General features: G+C 42.2%; 1 pseudogene; it reads right to left on the reverse strand.

Annotated features, from left to right (window-relative positions):
• Positions 1 to 220: 220 nt before the first annotated feature.
• LOC116382026 (nucleolar protein 4-like) lies at positions 221 to 10,446 on the reverse strand (annotated as a pseudogene).
• Between the last annotated feature and the right edge of the window lie 11,032 nt (positions 10,447 to 21,478).

A 21,478-nucleotide genomic window follows, 5' to 3' on the forward strand; every position in this document is an offset into this window, starting at 1 on the left:
AGGTTCCTCCAGAGAGGAGAGGAAGCGATTCCTTCAGAGACCATATGCTCCTTTTTTAATGGATTGAGGTTGTGGGGGATTGTTTTGGGGACGGCGGGGTGGGATTGGTCTCCGTCCCTCTATCCCAGTTTCCCACTGTTTTCCTCTAGAAAATCAAAAGTGGCGACAGTTTCTGAAGGAGGGAACAGCAAAAACAAGAGGTCTGGGGCTCAGCTTTGTTAAGGAGAGACGGGGGGCGCAGACGGACACAAAACAAACATAATGGAAAATGTGTGCGTGTGTGTGTGTTCTCCCACGTTTCCCCTGAATCAGTTCTGCTGCAGGATGAGGTTCTCCAACTCGTCTGCCGAGCGCAGCAGGAAGGCGGCTGACTCCCTGTAGCCGGCAATCAGCTGACGCACGGCCGTGATCTCCGGTTGGCTGAGCTGGGCCGATGCCCCGCCCCCCCCCTCCACCCCCGCTGCCCCGCCCACCCAGGCTGTTGTTGGTGGAGGCTGAGGAGGTGGAGTTACTGATGTTGGCAGAGGAGAGAGATTTCATGCTGAGGTCTGTGGGGCCTGAAGGTGGATGGAGAGAGGAGGGAGAAACGGTGAGGGGAGGGGGGGTTGATGAAGAAGAGGAGGAAGAGATTGATGAATGGAGAAAAGAACGGAGGAGAGAAAGGATATATACGTAAAAGGTGAAATGAAGAGAAGGAGACAGGGAGAGGAGGCGAAGGAGCAAAAGATCAGTCAGTTCAAAATGAGAGAGGACTGCTGTAATGTGTCTTCTATCACTTGTGGCGATCATTAAACCGTAAGCTCCAAGGTGACGAGAACAAAGAACCTTGTGAACTAAATACTGTGCTCATGGAAACACTCTCTAGTCAGTTAATCTAGCAAAGATGTTTCCACTGCAAAGCTGCGTCTCACGCCGACCAGCGCTCTCTCTCTCTCACAGTTATCTGCGATTGTGGGGCAGTAACCTCGGCATCACTGTTGACTGTGGTTACAGGTGCAACAAAACACACATCGGTGATACTGGGTGGGTGAAACTTTCAACCAGAGATGACAGTGAAACACTCCTTAACGCAGCCTGCAAGTTACTCTTTAAACTGAAAATGTATTTCACCAAGATCCACAACTCATTAGGTCGCAGGAACAAACTGAGGAGCAGACAGAGAAGCCTGGATTACTAAGACACACAGAAGGAGAGTGACTTCTCAGCTCAGGTAGACATGAATCCACTATATCTTTATAAACAATAGTTGTTTGATGTTATATTAATGCTCTGAATCCAATATATTGCACCTTTAAAGATGGGGGGGGGGGTAGTTTCATTGATCTGATTGGCCAAAGTCTCCGTTAAAGACTAGATTTTCTGAAACACTAAAACACGGCCAAGAGGAGATGCAGAAGTCAAATTTTCTCTCAGACACTTGAATTACAATTTGCTGAAAGGTTATTATGGACGTTTTGCCCAATTAGTCAAAAATAAACTGCCTACCCCGGCTTTAGCGAGGCCGACATACATCAGTATCATGTATGTGCGTTAGCTGCTACATCTGCTGCTCCTTCTCCTCCTAATTCATCCCCAAATCACCCCTCTATCACTCTCCCTCCTCACTGCCTGCTCCCCCAAATCACCCCTCTATCACTCTCCCTCCTCACTGCCCGCTCCCTTCTAACCACGACGTCTTGTCCATCTCCTCCCTGTCTGCAGGAAGATCCTCTTTATCTGTATCTCGGTCCCATCCTCACCGTTGCTCTGGGCGGCGGCGCCGGTCGTCAGGGAAACGGGGTGTTGCGTGGCAGCGCCCAGGCCCGGGTATCCACGGTAACCATAGCTGAGGCCAGCCCCGTTGATATAGAGCTGGGAGTCCTGGGAGGAGAAGGCGGATGCGGCCAGGGAGTAGGCGGAGTGAGCCAGGGACGCCGGCTCCCTCAGACCTCCTCCACCACTGGACGGCTTGTCCAGAGAGATCTGATCATCCTGGAAGAGGGAATGGGGGGGATTAGAGTACAGAAAGCTGGGTGTATTCAAATATAAGTGGTGGAAAGAACTCAGGGTAATGTCCCTACTTTTCTAAAAGAAACCGGCAGCACAAGAATTACAATATTGCAAATCCGCATGTGAGGCATTAGGCTTTGGTTCGTTTGTTTGTCTGTTCGTCAGCAGGATTACGGAAAAACCAATGGCCCAATTTTCATGAAACTTAGTGGAACTGTTGAGTTGGGGCCAAGGAGGAAAACATTACACTTTGGAGCAGATCCAATCACCTGGCGGATACACAAATTCTTCTGGAAACGGTCTGCGCTCTCCGAGTGCCCCTCTAGTGATCATGGTGATTTAAAAAAGTCATCTTTTGTGGACACAAAATGTAAAATAAACCAGTATTTCTTCTGTACAATAATAACTTAATAACTTACTGGATCACATAGATGTGTCAGTGTGGCTGGATTGTGTTTTGCAGTTTGTAACATACTAAGAATGCTCATTTAACCAGATTAACTGCAATTCTTTGGCTTCACCCACTGATCATTAACTCTGTTTGTTTAACTACAACTCAGGTCTGCAGGCGTAACGACACACTTCTCTCAGTATTACAGTGATTCTCAATCAACAGCTCATTACTGAACTGGTCGGACAGAACAGAGCCTGCGAGGCTTCTATGTAGATTTAATTAGTCAAATACAAAACATCAAGTAATATTTTTTTCCTTTTCACATAGGAATTAGGCTACACACACACACACACACACACACACACACTTACATGATAGCCATCGAGGCGCATCCTCTTTGCGGCGTTGCGTGATTCGCTCTCGCAGGCGGCAGCCAGGATGTTCTCAGCCATGGCTGAGGTAAGGTGAGGTGGAGTAGGTCGGGTCTGCAGACGACACAATGATATCATGGAATTAAATGATTGAGTGAATTAGAGCGACAGGTGGTTATGCCATCAACTAATACAAGTGGATTTACATATAGGAGGATACTGACTGTGCTTCTTATGTTGTCGTTAAATAACGATTACATTAGACGGGAATGAATGCGATTATCTACTGAACAGTACATGACACACGTAACAAATATCTTCAGTTTGTTTGTGTATGGCAGGAACACTACATGAAGAAAATACCTGTGAGAAACATCTGAAAGAGTTTCCACTTTTAATTCTCAACAGCAAAGGTTTACTTTATCAAAGCTTTATATTAATGCGAGCACACCATTTTATTTTAATATCTTATCCGTTTCACGGTATCGTTTTGGGTGTCGTATTTCTATTTTATTTCTATCTTGTTTGATTTTATTGTTGCAGTTCTAAAATATTTTTGTTCCTGGTTCAACCATGTAAAATGTGCTGTATAAATAAAGCTATCATTATTATTATTATCACTACTTTCAGCCACGCAAAGAGCTCTGCCTTCTGAAATGATAATGGAGTAATAAGAGAGCTAATGAACTTCATGTTGTTTTCTATTTTTACATTAGATAGACAAATTGTTTTAGTTAGTACCGGTACATGCTGAGGTATACAATGTATAAAAACTATGATATACCAGAGGGCATCTTTTACTATGATTATAGAGCATAATGCAAATTATATCTAAAGGCACATTGTGTCTTTACAGTTTACAGTGAAGTACACCTCGCAGATGACTACAGTACTGTGTATAAATACATGTGTAGCGTGATGCTTCACCACTGGGGGGCAGCAAAGACATTTCAATGAAGGCTCATCTTTATAGTCAGTGTGATTGTTGCCTGTCACACAATTTCAGAGGTGGGGGGGGGCAGATATGAAACGTTAAAAGGGTTAGTATCCCCGAAGTCACGGTCATCTTCGGTCCAGGCTCACTTAAGGTGGCCTGACCTTTAAGGTGGACCAGCTATTCTCGTTTCAGTGACAAGCCACTCCTCTGAGTATTAATCCTTCCAAGTTTCTTTTTTATCTGGAGCATTCACTCCAGAAACTTTTCCTGGATGCTTCTTAGGATTTTCCGCTATCGCTTTCGCCATACTCCATTATGCTATTCTCTCCCGTATGGTAATGACCCTCACTGCCAGAGGAGGGAGACAAAAGTTCCACACTCCAGCTCAGTTCAGTACTTGAGTAAATATACTGAGATAGTATTAAGTTAATTGCTCCAAGTAGAAGAGGAGACAGTGTTAGACCTTTAACCTCTACATGAAGTATATTGGTTGATTGAGATACTCAGCATTTAACTGAGGAACATTCTGTGTCAAGTTGAGCCATTTCGACCTCGCAAACAGCATGAGGGTCTTTGTCAAAGAGATTATTATTTTTCAATCACCAGTAAAGATTGCAGCGTACTAATCATTTGTGTCACTGCACACACCCTGCTGGTCCCTGAAACGTATTGACAGCACAGATCTGTCCCTGCAAGTCAGTTTGTCACTTGATATTCTGCAAACTGAATTAACTCTGACTACTGAGACAATAGATACTGAAAGGAATAATCAGTCATGTAGTCAAAGATGAACTACAAATAGATGTTGGCCACCACTTTGGGATGACAGACATCTTTTATAAGGTAAATATACTCGACAAATCAGCAGCTAATGTCAAACTGATGAAAGTCATGTAAGGGGCAAAACCACTTGTTTGGTTCAATGTCCTCTGCAGTCTACTCAGTGGTTAGATTGAAGAGGTTTGAATTATGAACTGTCAGTCCATAGTTCATCTGATAATACAATAGTGCTAACCCACACTACCACAACAAGCTATATATTAATATTTATTTATTTACAGTGCCATTCATTCCCTTTAATTCTATTTGTAACTAAATGAGTTCAGCCTAAAAGCTTTCTGTGAGCAGGTATCAGGTCTGCATCGCAGAGCTGCACGGACTGAATGTAACACATTTCTCCAACCGCTGCAACTTAGAAACGTTAAGTTAGTTGACTGTTTAAAAAACTAGCACCAACTGATAAAAATATTGATACTATTACCGCAATAACTACTCTTATTTTACGATTATTACAGTCCTTTAAATGTCTTACTTTGTTATAGAGCTGCAACTATTGGAAAATATTACATTTTCCACTTCTGGTACAACATGTATTGTCTTTCCCTGTTTTATATAATTCAAAAACTGAATTAATTTGGGTTTTGGACTGTTGGTCAGACCAAACAACACATTTCTGGGGAACTATAACGTGTATTTTCCATTTCATGGAAAACAATTGTGAAAATATGCTGAAGTCACAGCTGTTCTTTACTAACAGAAAATATTGAGATGACACCCCGCTAACGGACAAACTAACAGGCTCATTACCTCCATGCCGCTCTTCTTCATGCGTCGGCAGGATTTGAGGTAGGTGCGGATGCGCTTGCGGGCACGTTCCTGGAATTCTGGGAACTGTCTGCTGCAGGACTCGATGATGGCCTGGATCTTTTCCTTGGGCTGTTTAGAGATGGGAACCATCCGATCCAAGTTCTCGTCCACGAACAGACGCACAAACATCTGCAGAAAGTCAACACGGCTGTTAGAGAAAAGCGTAGCCGCGGATACCTTGCTTTTAGTTGTCGTCTTAAAGTACGAGTATATGCAGTGGTGGAAAGTACTGAACTTTAGTATGACTTTGAAGTACTTGTACTTTATCTGAATATTTCCATTTTATACTAACGTCCAGAACACTTATTTAGACATGATGTATTGTCATTATGTATTGTTAAAGGATAAATAAGATAAGATAAAGGGGGAATAGCAGTATATAAAGTAATCAAAATTACTTACTTGTAATAGAGTATTTCTACACTGTGGCACTGCTACCACAGTTTATATGTGTATGTGTGTTAAAGCTGCATTCATTGTCGTCTTGGCCACTTAAGTACACAGGGAAGCTGACAAAAACACAGCTCTGACAGATTAAAGCCTTATAAAGTTATTGGTGCTTTAGAGCTCTGACCACCCATTACACAAAGTCATTTGGTTAATTGATAATACAAAACATTAAGAATTTGTGCCTTATTGTACGTTATGTGTATTTTAAGTGTCTTATTTGTGCTCAATGACACTGAATTGTCAGGTCTTCAATATTTTTTCTTTATGATTATAATGAGACACCTACTTGATCCCAGTGGGACATCATGTGAGACCCAACACACTGTATCTGACTCACATTAAAGGCCTTTAGTCTCTCTGGGTCGACTCCCTCTGTGTCGTTGATCTTGTCGTTGTCATCGTGGTCATCATGGTCATCGTCATCATCGTCAGGGCCGCCCTGGCGCCCTGTGGTCAGGTCCTCGGCACCCAAGTCCATCTTCACGCTGTCGTAACTGCCACCTGAACTGTACTGTGGGGACTGAACACACACATAAGCCATCAGTTAAGTCTTTGACACTATGCCCTGTAAACTAGCTTGTTTTGTTTTGTTACATTCAAAGCTTCCATTGAGGTTTTTAAGAAGCTTAAGAGCAAACCTTCCACCTCAGTGAACGTTTTTGAAAGACTAAACGCCAGCAAATTTGGATTGATGCCGAATATTTTGTTAAATAAAAACATGTTATGATTTTTTGGAAATTATTACATCTATAATACCTTTTTTTCCATTACTGTTGACTTTTGGACTTAACGCTGTGGAGCTAATGGAAATGTTTGGATCACACGAGGTGGAACAATCCTACACAGCCACCACTAGTTCTACAAATAGTAAAACACTAAAAACGTTAGTGTTGCCTAATCTTTAATAAATGGACGTGCAAAAAAAAAAAAGCTGTCAAGCATTCAAATGTTGAATTAGAATATTAATGTCAACCTTGTGAATGATGCTTCGAAGTGCTTTGCAATCATTTGTAATTATTATTATTATTTTAATATCCCTTAGTATTACTTAGTATCACCTGTACGTGTATATGTATGCACAGTCTGTATGTACAGTATGTGTATGTCTGCTATGTGGTCTCACCTTGCCCCCATAGTCCCTGCCGTCTCTGTCCAATCGCAGCTCGGGAGTGTGTGTGTGGGACTGGGAGTGTGTGTTGGGAGTGTGTGCATTATGTGTGTGTGTGTGCGGCAGCGGCAGGGCAGGGTGTGGAACCAGGGGAGGTTTGGCAGCCAGTGGGTACTTCCTGCGGAGCTCCTCGGGCGCGCTGGGATGCAGAGCTCCGAGCAGCGCTGCAGCCGCGGCCGACACAGTGACGGGCAGATGTGAGGTGGACAGGGGAAGGCGCTGAGGGGGAGGGTCACTGAGGTTCATCGGCTGCTGGTCCTCGGACGAGGAGGAGGAGGAAGTAGGCCTGCTGAAGTCCAGTGGGGCTGGGCCACCGATCCCATTGATGACCTCCGTTTCCCCGACTATGGTGCTGTCCGTTACAGCGGAGGAGGGAGGGGTCAGGGAAGGCAGGCCATTTCCATTGCCGCTCTCTGATGAGGAATCCTCTGAAAGGAGAGGGAGAGGTTCAATTTCACAGATTGACAAACACGTATTTCTGTTGCTAAACTGTTGTTGCTTCATATTTGTGGTGTTTATTTCCAGCAGCTGATGAGCACACAGCTGGAGCCGTGTGTTTAGTGGGACGTGATAAGTGAATGACACTGACAACAAGAAGGGACAAATATGCAGCTCATATTTATAACATCTGTGTAGGCCACACATAAATCTACACATGAAAGTAAATCCGTCAACATGGAAATTTAGGGCTTTCCAGGCTTTCCACAAGCATAGAGCCACCCGAACAAGCTTGTAATTATGCTCTCCCTCAGGCCAGATATAGGTCATAATAACTGGATGACCTTAATGTTACATGAACATAAAAAAAATAATCAAACTTCAAAAGATAATACTCTAGCTTTGACATCTAACACAGACAATAAGCTACATGCATTACGTATATCATGTTACTATTATGTTTGTATGTTTTTTTGCAGTAAGTGCATTTGGCGCATGGAACGACAACATACACAACAAATGTAGAAACTAATTTCAAAGACCTATAATGATGTCATATGATCGCTGTTATGCGTGTACGTGTGTCCTGAATAGACACATTCATACTATAATTTCATGGCTATTTTAAAGGGCCCAGCAGATGGCAGGCTTCCTTCATGAAGCAGCCACATCTGTGAATGACATTCTTAAAAACTTCTCTGCTTTTGTTCGAGGGTTCAAAAAAATATTATTTCTCCATGCTTTACTGTTAGATCGCATTATGCTGTATTTGTACAGAAGGGAGACAAAAAACACAATTAACCTACAGTCTAATGCAATCCTCCATTATGACAACAACACAAGCTACAGACTCATAAATCATCATACACCACCACTGACTTGACTCCGACTTCACAGTGATATTATGTGCACAACACACTCTATTCAACATTGCTTAAGTGTTCATGTTATTGTGTACACCCCTGTATTTTTCATGCAAGGGAATTATGAAAAGGATCATTCATCAGTAAGATAGGAAATGTCTTCAGAACAGACACATTTCTCTCACAGCTGGAATGAAATTGGCGGACATTTATTGTCTTCCTGTAGCCAGTGGAGCTGTGACAGCAATGAGTCTGACAAGAGGAAATAATCTCCGTCTGTTGGTGGGAGCAAAATAATGAGTCCTCAAATTATTAAAGCATTCTAAAGCCAAGGACTGCTTACGCCTTCACGGATACCAGCAATTACAATGAGGGTGTACAAGAGAACATTGTGGCTAACAAATGGTTGGTTCAGCTTGGGTTGTTCCTCCAACGCACCAGAGATGTGTTTTTTTGTGTTATGAGGGAAATGCAGTGCGAGTCCTTAGAGAGAGAGAGACTGCATGCAGCTGCTGTGGAGGCAATAGTTACAGGTCGAGTGGACCAGTGTCTGTTTATTTGATTAAACCCATCCAGTCTGCAGCCTGACCAGACAATAACACAGTCAACACCCTGCACTATGACAGACGCACCTCCCCCACCTCAACACACCACCACCGCCTCATCGTCATCATCATTACCGAGCTCGTCTTCCTCCCACTTTATCTGAATCACAGTAACATCCTCTTGACCTCGTCATCGTTATTAATGCCATTTTTGTTTTACCATTGACAGTGTGAGAGCATGCATTTCAATTCAAAGCTACAACCAGAACAAAACTAACTTAGACTGTGCAGTTAGCTTCGTCCCTCCTGCACATTTTGTTCGTCAAGTTCCTCCTCCGATATTTAAATTCTAGGCCAGTAGTTCCCTATCTGGGGAGTCGGCACAGGTGGAAGAAGTATTCACATCATTTACTCAAGTAAAAGTAACAAAACAACAATTCAAAAATGTGTATTTAACTATCACAAGTAGAAGCACTTGTTATGCAGAAAATTGGTCCTTGACTATATCATGAAATATCACATTAATAAATTGTTGATACTGCTTACACATCAATAAGTAATAGGGTTGTATATTTGCAAGAATACACATCATGATACAGGGGTTAAGATTCAATCTATTGCAATACTGTAGCAAAGAACATATGGTGAATTTTTTACATCTTATTTTAGGAAAATTGTCTCAGTATAAAGAACACACAGCATTATGCATTACATCTTGATAAAAAAGTTTTCTATGTAATTATACGCAAGTTAAATGTGCAATCTGAGCCACTGTCTGCCAAAAACCTTTGCATGTGAACTATTACCTAAGAATCGAGGATCGATGATCCATGAAACACCAAAGAAACAGGGTTTAACTATATTAAATGCTTCAGTATTTATTGCTGGTGCAGGTTCATGATCCTTTTCTCTCTATCTCTCTCTGTATCTCTTTTAAGACAGACAGGCTACTAAATAAGTGATCATGGAATAAATGGTCTATGCCAAGCTAGCTGGCAGGCAGGATGGATGCCTATCCAACTGACTGTTAGGTTTTGTGATCTGAATAGACTTCTGGTCCGTAGTCCTGGAACACATGACACTTTCCCTCCTTCACAAAGGCACAGAGAGGAATGATGGAGCCTGCATGCAACTTCCAATTTTACCCGATATGTGGTTTACTGTTTCATTAGAGCTGCATTTATATGCACTATAATATTTCCAGCATCACAAACGTACAAACAGATGGAAAAGGATAAATGGTGAGATTTCGACAGAACATAGAGAGAAGCTGAATGAGACAGTGCAGAATGAGTTGAAATAGAAACAATGAAAGCAAGCTCCAATTGAGGATGATTGGAGGATAGATAGAGAAAGGAAATAGAAGGCAACAGAGGAAGAGGAGGTAATTTCAATGAGTCAACGGCACAAGAAAAATGCAGAAGAGATGGAGAAAGAGAGTGGGGGCTGTGGATGGTATCGACTGTGTCATTCGTTCGTCGGGGGAGGGAGGGGTGGAGCCCATATCGCTGCATGGAGAGAGGGAGAGATGGGTAGAGAGGCACCAGGGTAGAGAGAGAGTGAGAGAGAGAGAGAGAAAGAGAGGGCATTACACTATCAAGGGAGGCATAGCCAGGCAGAAGGAAAGAGGTCAGGAGGGGGGTGGTAGGAGGAGGTGGAGGAGAGGCGAGGGAGAGGGTCATGGCTCGGGGTGGGGGCAGCAGGAGGAGAGAGAGGAAAGGATGAGGGAGGATTGAGATGGGGGATGGGACGGGGAAGGGTGAAGAGAGATTAAGTCAAAGGGATCGGCACATGGGAGAGATTTTTAGATTGTATCTTTTCTTTTTTGGTTCTCGTCATTATCATACATATCTTACTTTATCATTTATCTATTTGGATTAGTATATAGTACTATGTTAGTAAAGAGTATTTCCATTAGTGTCGTAACGTGCGGACTAGATTTGTTGTCTTCCATTCTTTAATATTACACTTCATCTTCAACCCGGCCTGATTTGGCTGTATTAATGATTAATCATGTTCGTGCTAATAAAGCATGAATTTGAAATCGAGAGATAGAGTGGAGTACGAACAAAAAGGGAAATGAGAGGTAGTGAGCTATGGGACCTGGAGGTAGCAAAGCATGGCTTGTATTTAAGAGTGTGTAAGGACTATCCATGCGTGGTGGTGAAGGCCAACTTAATTCCTGCCGCGTTGACACAAATCCCCCCCTCAGCAGCAAGACCGCTGTCAATGCTTCTGCATCCCTCAATCCCTCCATGACAGAACCGTGAGGGATCCCTGCTCTCCTCCTCAGCTTCTCTCACCGTCTAGTCTTTCTGTTTTTCTCCTCTCTCTGTACACACCTGCTAAACAGGGAGCTGCCTCTCTCTCTCTCTCTTTTCATAGTCTCTCTTGCAGCCTTCCTCATCCTTTACCTCTATTCCCCATGGTATTGTTTCCTGCCTCTCTTTCTTTTCTACTCTCACCTATTCTGCCGCTATCACACTACATGATAGCAAAGACACAACAGTCTGATTTGACAGAAGCGGGGTGTTGAGAACGAAAGGCACACCAATTTGTTGTTTAATCCTGTGCAGTGTGTGTTAGTGGAGGACCACTAAATCCTGCACCTGTATGTCCCTTTATGTACCTATATTTTGGTTATTGCACAATCTTGACCTATGAACATAATCGCTGTCCTATCAGCATTTAGCTGAAGGAGATTTTGTGACATGCATTTGTGGATTTGTTAAGCAGGTTGACAGTATTCTAATGGTTGGTTGCAGGTTGAGTGTAGTCTGCGTTGATACTAATACTGAGTAGAAACTGGTCAAGAGGGAGCACGTAAATGGAAACAAGAACTGGACCTAGCACCGATCCTTGGGGCACCCCGCAGTGAACACCTGTTGCAGCTGACATGGAATCAGCGATACAAGCGCAGAAACAACTGTCTTTCAGGGAGGAGCTAAACCATTGCAGAGCGGTGCCACTGATACTCACCCAGGTCACAGGACAGTCCGAGAGGATATTTCTCTCAATGGTATCAAATGCTGCGCTGAAATCCAGGTGAATGAATAGTTACGACCAGCATCAGCTGACATCAATAAGTCATTTGAGACCTTAAGAAGAGCACTTTCAGTACGACGGAATTATCTAAAACCAGATTGGAATTTCTCAAAAATACAGTTTGCATGAATTAAATTTAGCAGTTTTTCTGCGACAACCCTTCTTAAAACCTTTGCTAAAGGAGGGAGCTAAGAAATAGGTCTAAAAGCATTAAGATCAGAGGAATCAAGAGATGCTCTTTCTAAAAGTGGTTTAACAAGAAGATTCAGGAAAAGAGCCTGTCGACAGAGAGCTTTTTAACATGGAATAATATCTAAGGACAGGTTGGGAGTTTCATTTTCATTACCATATCAGTCCGTGTAGATTTAGAAATTGGATGAAATGAGCAGATGGAAACTGCACAGGGAAAGACGAGAAATGAGATCCTGAAAGCCTGCCTGTTATTCCTCTGCACGTCATGATAATTCTGAAAAACTACAAGCATGATGAGGTTCACGTGTTAACTTCCGAATGTCATAGTTAGATTCTTGCAGTCTACGTTCTCCTCCACTCCACATCTTTATCTGATATTGGAGACAAAAATGTAATACTTTTCTCATTCTTTCTACTTTTATCAGCTGCTGTCCCCTTCCTCTCCTCTTTTACCGTCATCTCACAAACAACAGTATTGTGTCCTCCTCCCGTGCCTTTCATAAGACAGTTAACTGTGGATATCGTTAAAGATTTCCAATTCAGAGTTAATAGTTATTAAATTAGCAATCTAGAAAACAACTACTGATGCATGAATTTAGCTTTGTCAGCTATCTTCATAGCCAGGTAGCTACTAAATATGTTGTGATGAATTGATTTCTTGTGTTACTAAGGTTACAACCAACGCTTACTTTCATTATAAGCATGCATAACAATTTTTTTAATGAACCGCTTTGTCTATAAAATATTTGTGAAAATTGTGAAAAGGTCCATAAACTGTCCTACTATGTCTTGTCTTGTTGTGACCATCAAATCCAAATCCAAATCTAAAACTAAACAAATTCAGTTTGGTTTGATACAAAAGTAGAAAAGCCTCACATTTTAGAAGCTGGAACCTGGAAATGTTTGGGATTTATGCTTAAAACACAACTTAATGGTAACCGATTCCCAAAACATTTGCTAATTAATAATTAATAATTGTTTCAGTTCTAGCTATGTGATTTGATGATTAAAAAAATGATTGGTGTTCCAAACACTTCTCCACAACATCGCTTAATATGTTACTTCCATGTTATTCTATTGTCTTTTCAAAGCTCCAATGCTCTGACAGAAGTCTACTTTAATCTCTACAAGCAGATCCTGCATGTCAATGCAACAATATTTTGGTATCTAAATCGTTCTGGTTTCCATTTGTTGTCCGAGGAGTTTGTGGGCTTTGGTTGCACGGCAATTTATTGGTGAAGCCAATTTCATACATTCTGATCATATGGATCGAGAGTGGTAAATTGGATTTAGCTGCTGCAATGGCCTGACATTTTTTTTTTTATGGACATTTTGACACGTCTATGTTGTAATTCTCCTTTAATTGACTACAGCTGCTGTCCTCCTCAAAGGAACAAACTACATCATTTTCATAGCAGCCTTTCAAGCCTTCAGAGTATTTGATAATACTTGGTGGAGTGTTCCTTTTAGTGTGAAGCTTTTACTTTCAGTCTTTCATGACTCAGCAGTTGATGACAAGGATCATTTGTCAAGGACACACCGGAGCAAAGCTAAAGTGGGACCTTTCACTCTCTACCTACATGACCACCTGTCCCTCTTCACCTGCTGCCATCTTTCCTTCCCCTTCTCTCCCTCCTCTTTTCCAGCGTGTTCATCTCTGTCCTTCTCCACCTCCTTGTCACACCCTTCCTTCACTCCCTCTCTCCTCTCTCACCACTCCCTCATGTCCAGCTCTCTGGGTAGGAGTGCAGTGACTGTGATGCATGGCAGTGTTCAGTGTTTTCCCTGCAGTCTTGACGGATACCAGGTGTGTTTAAGAGGTGAAATGTCTGCTTGCGTCAAGGACACACACACACACACACACACACACACACACACACACACACACACACACACAGGGCTAAAAGATGGTGTGTCCCCAAAGAGAAGCAGGACAAGTGGACCACGACTTTGACAGTCAGTCAATCCACAATCCACTGGGAGGAGGATGCTGCATCAGCTAACATGGCAACACACATCTTCATCAATGTGTGTGTATAAGTCATTGAACGTGGAATATGAGTGTGTGTCCAAGAGCAAGTGTGTCTCTGCATGTTGTGTGTCTCTGTGTTTACGGCGTGCAAACTGTTGTATTAACTATCAAGCTGTTAGCTCAAAGTGGCGCGGGGTGTGTGTAACTGTGCGGGGCCCTTCACATGTTGTAAATCACGCTTGTCTCTGCCTTTTCAATTCACTTCCCTCTTGCTTTGTCACTCAAGGGTGGAAAAAAAACACATCAAGGTTGAAAAGGTACAAAAGTCATCAGCCTGCTGGCATTTAGTTAATTATGTGAACGTGAGGATGAAGACTAAGCTGCAACCTAGTATATATATATATTTGGTCAGTGTGCTGACTGAGGCTGCACCCCATGACAATTATTAACATGCCAGCAGTTGGGTACCAAGACAAAGGAACCTTTGGGTTGGGTCTTAAAACGTACACTTTATATTCACTACCACTTAAAAACTTTACTTCTAATTTCTCTTCTGCTCAGATCACCAACAGCTGTCTGCTCTGAGCGCATCCACAGTGACTCACATGCACTCGCTCCTACATTACTCTTATAACACACTGGTTCCCAACCTTGGGTCCCAACTTTGAGTCCCAACCTTGGGTCCCGAGCCCCACTAGAGGTCGCCGAAGCTTTGAAAAAGACTCCAAAAAAATTGAAGGGTTGGAATTTTTTTTTGGGGAAAAAACAGCATTTCATTCATTTAAGTGGATTATTATTTCAGATATAAATTAAAAAAAGGTCAGAGTTAAAACAACCAAAGAGCTGATCTGCTGATCAACCTCATTCTGTTCATGCAGCATCTTTGTAAAACACAGATGTGCGTCCCTGTGTGACTGGTGGCGGCTGCGCAGCCATCGGACACTATCTGAGCCCAGTTCCACCGCTAACGATAGTTTGTAAAATGTCCCATCTGCGGCCTAAATATTGGAAAATATCCAATATGCACTGATGATACTTTGTCCTTTGGAGCAAAGCATCCACCAAATGGCACATGTAATGTCAACTCGCAGTCAATTCTAATCAGACAGAAGATATAAGTCCTTGTGAACTTGAGAGCAACGGCCCTTTAATTAAAAAAGGAGACATATATCACCTGAGTGTAGCTCTGAATGGGAGCAAAGCAGCACATTTCGATCGATGTGATTTAATAATCGTCGCAAGATATTTTACATTTCAGCCATACACAGTGGGGAGAGCAACAAATCAATGTCTCTATTGTAGTGATGGGGGCACTTGTGCATTGATTTACATAGGATAGATTAAAAACCTTGGCATTAATTAAGCAGATTGTTTCTTCAATGCGCTGGCCGTGTAAACAGAAGCCCGGGGGGGGGGGGTCCTCTGCATTTATTTCTCCTCGTCACTTCTCTATCTGAGTTCTTTCACTTCTGTTTTACGCTCAAACTCCTCTTCTTCACTCAGCGGCTTTCTTTATCACCCTTTTAAAGTCAACCCAAGAAATCACATGGGAGCAAATATGTTTTCCATCAGCACAAGACAGGTTTTAAATCGTAAATAATAACTGAAGGACACAGACCCTCCTTGACTCAGTAGACAGCAGTTTGCCCTGTAGCGAACATTTCATACACTAGCTTTGTGTGCACTTGATTTATTATTGCAAATGTAAAAATTCTTGCCCTCAATACACAACATGACCGTGTGTGTGTTTGCTCCTATTGTGCATGTGAATAGAAAGGTTTGTCTGACTCTGCGTCAGTCACACAGGGCCACATTTTATGACCCTGCCGTTTGCTCTGTGGGTATGTGTGTTCGTGTGGGTGTCTGTATGCAATCTGTGCATCACACAATCACATGGATGAATGGTATAGGATGTAGCAATGACCTCGGGGGGAAGAGATCACCCTGACCTTCGTGAGCTGTGGAACATTGTACTGGACTTGTGTCCTGGATGAACCCCCAGTCTTTACAGTGTGAAATGTGTTTTTAATCGAATTTCTCTCCGATACCATTACTGCACTGGAGAACTATCTATTTAAGGTTTCACGGTGTTCAATGATAAGTGTCAAACTAACTATTCACACAAATAAATCTAAACATGTGGCTGAAATTTGAAGTTTTTCATTTCACTGTGTATTGATAAGGTCACACCGGGCATCTATGGCTCTCAGGGAGCCAACTTCAAGAGTTTACAAGGTTTTTAATACCACCTTTATGCATACAGGTGGATGGATTCTGTGGCATTTAAAACGTTGTATGAACAGAACCAAGTGAACTCATACGGATAGGTTTCAGGTGAGCGTTGTGGCAGCAGAGATAGCGTGTAACATAACTCAATCATTTTCCTATCTTCACATATTAAATGATCTGTCGCTGTTTGGAGCCACTTTAGTTGGGCTCCCAGGACCAGGTTGCCTACCTTGCCTTAAGTCTACCCCTGGTGTTTTATCCCATGAACCAGAGTGTGTTTCACATGTGTTTCTGATCGTGAAAAGCCACGACTTGGGTGTGTAACGCAACTTCTGTATGTCACCGGTATATTGCTGAGGACCAAAGGAGGCACAGAGCGATTATCGACAAAGCACCGTAGGCAAAATACATTTGGCCCGTTCTGAAATTTCAACGGGCACTGCACTTGTATCTATAAGTAAGCAGACTGGTAATTATACGTGTATGCTCACAAAAACAGAAATACCTCTCAACTACACACATCATCACTTGGAAATCAGAGAAAAAATTTTTTTCTGTTATCTGAAGACAACAGGATACCAAAACAAACATAAAACTCACCAAATGCCTGATATCGAGAAAAAAACAACAACAGACCTGTGGTGCTTTTTACATTTCTACAATTATCTGTCAGCTATTAAGATCACTGAATCAATTTCTGTGTCATTAGCAGGCTAGGCATTGCTGAGTAGACTGCAGAGGAAGAAAAAGAGGAAGAGGAGGAGGAGAAGGTAGAGGAGAAGCAGGAATGAGAGGAAGAGGAAAGAGACAAGTAAAACTAAGAGGAAGAGGAGGAGAAGGTAGAGGAGAAGCAGGAATGAGAGGAAGAGGAAAGAGACAAGTAAAACTAAGAGGATGAGTAGAGAAGGGCTGCAGGGGAAAGAAGCCGATGGATCTGGGACTGAAGAGAAGTAAACAGGAGAAGAGGAGAGTGGAAACCTGAGGGATGAAAGGAAGGAAGAGGAGAAATACAAATAAATGAGATGAACATGGCAGAGAGGACAATAAGAGGGGAAAGACGGAACAAAAGTATCAACAGAGAAAGAGAAGGGAGAGAAACATTGATTCAGAGAGAGAAGATGAGGCAGAGAAGTCTGCAGACTGGAGGGTTAGAGGGAAGTACAAAGGAGCAGGGAGGAGTGGAGAGGGAGAGATGGAAGGATTGATGGAGGGATATAAAGGGAGGGTTGAGGCTCTAATGGGTCATCCCCTGTCGTTTTTCATTTGTGGCTTCACTACGCAGTGACAGCTAGAGGCTCCCCCACCCCTCTCCTCAAAGGAGCTAACCTGAACGAGAGTGGTAACAGATGCTAATTCCTTCACTCCCCCTCCTCCCTAGCCCCCTATCCCAAGGGATGGAGAACCAAGGGGAGGTTGTGGCAGAGAAAGAGGGAAGAAGGAGGGGCGGTGGTGGTGGTGGGGAGGAGAAACAAGCCGGTGACTCCCCCGTGTGGGATTATAATGGATTATCCCGCTAAGACGCGGCACGAGCTGCTTGCTAGCTCTCAGTGCCTGCATGTCGCACCGCCGCCGCATGGTCCGGCCCTGCATCCTCATAGCAACGACCCACCTCTCACACACACTAACAAACACACACACACACACACACACACACACACACACACACACACACACACCATCTTTCCTCTGAAAAAGGCCACTCTGAGCTCTTTTTGTCTCCCTCCTCCACATGGTGGCGACTCCCTCACTGACGGGACCAGATGGTACTCACATGAACACAAACACACAATCTGGTTCATTGTCACAAGTATTCCTTTCCAAGATTTGTTTTATGAATCTGTATTGTATCTTAAATACATAAAGTAACTTTACCCACTCTCAGAACAACCAGTTTTGATCATTGATTATTCATTCAAACACCAAATATTCTCTGAAGCATCTTAATATGATTATTGGATGTATTTTGTTTTTTACTTGATGATAGTAAATTTAAAAATGTCTTTGAGTTTTGGACTGTTAGAGGAAGTTAAACTGAAAACAGCCTTGCATTATAAAAATCAGTATTACCACCGCAGATTGTATGCCTCCACCAACCAGTCATCACTCCATCATTTTATCCTATTAAGCATTTGTGTGGAATGGTCATATTGAGCATATGCATTATTGAGTTAAGGCCAAAATTGTGTTTTGTGAGGTCACAGTGACCTTGACCTGTTGATCAACAAATATTCATCAGTTCCTCCTTGAGTCCAGGTGGATGTTGGTGCCAGATTTTAAGAATTCCCCCCCAGACGTTCCTGAGATATCGTATTTACGAGAATAGGAAGAAAGAACAACACACATGCATGAAGATGCTTGTGTTGTGCAGAAGATGCTCCTGAGGATCTCTATAGACAAAACAAGCTATTCGAAGACATCACCTTGGGCTCTGAGAGAGTGCGATGCATATGAGATTTACAGATGATTAATGCAATATTATTGTGAAAGAGAGGAGAAGAGGACGGACATGAAGAGCAGGAGGAAGAGGTGTTATAAGTTGATCTATAAGCATATTCCTACTGGAGCTTTACAATATACAGTGTATACAGACAAGCTGTATAAATCCCCTAAACATCTACACAGAATTTTAAAAAAGGAGGGGGGGGGGGGAGAGAAGAAGAGAGGGAGAGTAAAGCTGCCTCCTGCAGTGTGTGTGTGTGTGTCCTCTAATGTCTTTGAGGTGTCCTGCCATCTCCAATGAGTCTCTGTGTTGATAGTCCACCAGCATGGAGCCTACAGAGGGCCATCTGGACAACACACACACACACACACACACACACACACACACACACACACACACACATACACCCGAACCAACCACTAGATTTCACTGGACACACACTTGAAGTGTCGGTAAATCCGACAGATAATCATATATCTATATGGTATATCATATATGGTATAAAGTCGGGTCGTGAAGAACAGACACAACCACAGACACAAAATATCTCCTTCTCAAGCCCTTGTGTTGTCCTCCCGACTGCCATACCCCTGTTGTCCTCTGGGGTCAAAAATGACCCCACCTGGTTTGACTGTTTTTAAAGCATACAGTATAAATTGTCAATCAATTCTGTTTTACACCTTTAGTCTTACTTCAGTCCAACACATTACCACAAATCGTTCCCTTCATTTTGGAATTTAGGGCCAATAGACCTTGTTTACATAAAAGTATACCCTGTTTTTGAGTGAAAATACAATGAAACAATGAATTATTTTGACTTTATATTATTTTTTACTATTTGACTTATCACAGAGAGGTACATATCAAAGTTTAGTGAGGATGCTGTTCTTGAATCATTTGAATTTTTCTAATGGCAGCACATAATCACACCTGTTGTCCTCTGGGGTCACAAATGACCCCGTCAGGTTTGACTGTTTATAAAGCATACAGTATAAATTATCACCCACCTCTGTGTTTCAACTCCTTAGTCAACTTTATTCCAAGTCATTACCTGACATATAAAACATGTCAACATTCATTTCTGCAACATTTAACCCTCCTGTTACCTTCAAATTTACTAACACCTGTTATCCTGGGGTCATTTTTGACCCCAGCAATTTGAACCTGCAGAACATTATTGCAATTAAAATTGCTACCCAAGTTTATGTGTCAGGTACTTAGTTTTTTGTTGACTACCTAAATAGCCCTTTAAATAAAACAACCCCCCAACACCCAAACCCGTATACATCCAGAATCCCTGTTACGGGACTATGGAGAAATATGCAGATCACCATCAAATCTCACTGATTGACCTAAAATTGGAAAGAGATATTTTTTGGGTGTTTTAATGGCTTTACATATAACTTCACATATCAACATGTTGAGTTTGTGTTTACCCAGTTGTCCCCATTAAATTAGGAAAAGTCATTCAATATTAAACCAAAAATATGATGTCTCATTTATTTAGAAAATTTTGTGTTGTCCTGGGGTCAAAAATGACCCCAGGACAACACAAGGGCTAGAAGCGCCTGCATTAGAAACCCTGGCTCTGTAGCAGATCGATGATATCTCTGCAGAGAGGGCAAGTTTGCAAAGTGATAGCTAAAAGCCTGATCAATTTGAGAGAGCAAGATAGATAGTGAGAGATAAAGACAGAGGCCCGCTCTGATTGCTGTTTTCAAGGCAGCTGTAAACTGCAGCAGAGAACCAGATGTGACAACATATCCTAGAGTGAGAGCAGTAAGTCAGCCAATGCTGCGCCTCGTGTAGCTCATGTGGTGAATTACAGGAAGTGACACCGTCTCCTTTGCCCCTGGAGCATAGATGTATGCATTACAAAAGTTGCGGAGGCAGAGACAGCGGTGGAAAATGCAAAGGCAAAGGTTTACAGGTTCTAATATAAAAACAACGGTAACAGAGAGAAATACGCTCCATCTGTTGTCCCTCCGTTCTGTATTTGATAATAATAAACTTTTTTTGTAGAGCACGTTCTATATAAGAGATGTAGCACAAAGTGCTTTACAAAAAAAGCAACACATTTAAACAAATAGACAATAAAATCAGACAATAAAAAACAGTAGATGCTAAAATATGAGAGAAATAAAACAGCAAGAACAATAAAAATGAGTTCCCTCAATTTAACTTCTATATATGTATAACGTCCTCTACTTTTTTATTTTTTTTAATAACTATATTTTTTAGGATATGAGGCAATAAAAAAAAATTAAAAAAATCTGAAACCCCCACATTTTTTACAACAACAGATCATTTGATTATTATCAATACATCACAGAAGGTAAGATGAGGATCACATAAAGAATGGAGAAGGCAGGAAGGAGGCGAGCACTACAGATGACCATCCATGACTCTGTCTGGTAGAGCCTGGTACTGTGTGTGTGTGTCTTTTACAGCTGGAGCTAACACTGGTGAGGAGGAGCAGCAGGGTGGAGGGGTTCACACCGGGTTGTTACCATCTGCCACTGGCACAAACCACAAATTCTGCAACTCCACTGTTTCCTGAAGTTTCTCAGCTTGTCATTTATACAGAAATAAGCCAGTGTTACTGCAGTTAAACGATGCTGAGGTAGTTTGACAGAAGATCTAACATTGACTGAACTACTTTGTGCTTGACCTGCCCGTCACTGACCCCTTTTAAAGCATAAAATTTCCTGCAGCATTATATACCAATCTGTCTAAAAGCGACATGATAGGTGAAGAAATATCACACTTTACCGTATTTCAACAGACGGAGTGAGTCA

The sequence above is a fragment of the Anarrhichthys ocellatus genome, unplaced genomic scaffold (assembly GCF_004355925.1).
Source record: "Anarrhichthys ocellatus isolate YVR2014 unplaced genomic scaffold, GSC_Weel_1.0 scaffold5, whole genome shotgun sequence".
Taxonomy (NCBI): Eukaryota; Metazoa; Chordata; class Actinopteri; order Perciformes; family Anarhichadidae; genus Anarrhichthys; species Anarrhichthys ocellatus.